This window comes from Tupaia chinensis, unplaced genomic scaffold (genome assembly GCF_000334495.1).
Source record: "Tupaia chinensis unplaced genomic scaffold, TupChi_1.0 Scaffold000493_1, whole genome shotgun sequence".
Lineage (NCBI taxonomy): Eukaryota > Metazoa > Chordata > Mammalia > Scandentia > Tupaiidae > Tupaia > Tupaia belangeri.
Window position 1 is genome coordinate 440,590 of NW_006160005.1, and position 454 is coordinate 441,043.

At 46.7% G+C, this 454-nt stretch overlaps 1 protein-coding gene across 3 annotated transcripts in view; it reads right to left on the reverse strand.

Moving 5' to 3' along the window:
• MYH10 (myosin heavy chain 10) overlaps window positions 1-454 on the reverse strand; it is a 180,237-nt gene that overhangs the window by 105,381 nt on the left and 74,402 nt on the right. The gene's annotated exons all lie outside the window — the stretch shown is intronic.

Genomic DNA, 454 nt, shown 5'->3' on the forward strand with positions numbered 1-454 from the left:
TGTCACAAACAGATAAATGCAAATGTTAGCACGTCTGGGTCTCCCCCTCGTGAGTCACATCCAGAGAACCAAGCCAACTGCAGGTTAGCACGGGGAAGCTGGGGTTGGCTGGGTCAACTACTCCTGCATACCTGAGCAACTCAGAACTGATTTCTATCTTCTTCCTCCCTTTCTATCATCACTTCTTCCCACCTCTCCACCCTCTCCTCAAGCTGCTGCGGGGCAGTGGGCAGTAGTGACAGGCTACTCTGCAAGTTCAGAAGGAAGTGCTAAAAATACTTGAGGATCTTCTTTCCGTGGAGAACAAGAAATCTGCGTAAACACTGCTTATCAATTTTGAACAACGCTCACCAGTTCTTTGCAAAAAATGAGGCTGCAAACCAGAATTCTAGTTTGCCCGGCTAGAATACCCATTTAATAGCAATTGCTTTGAATCTCTGTTCCCCTTGAGTAA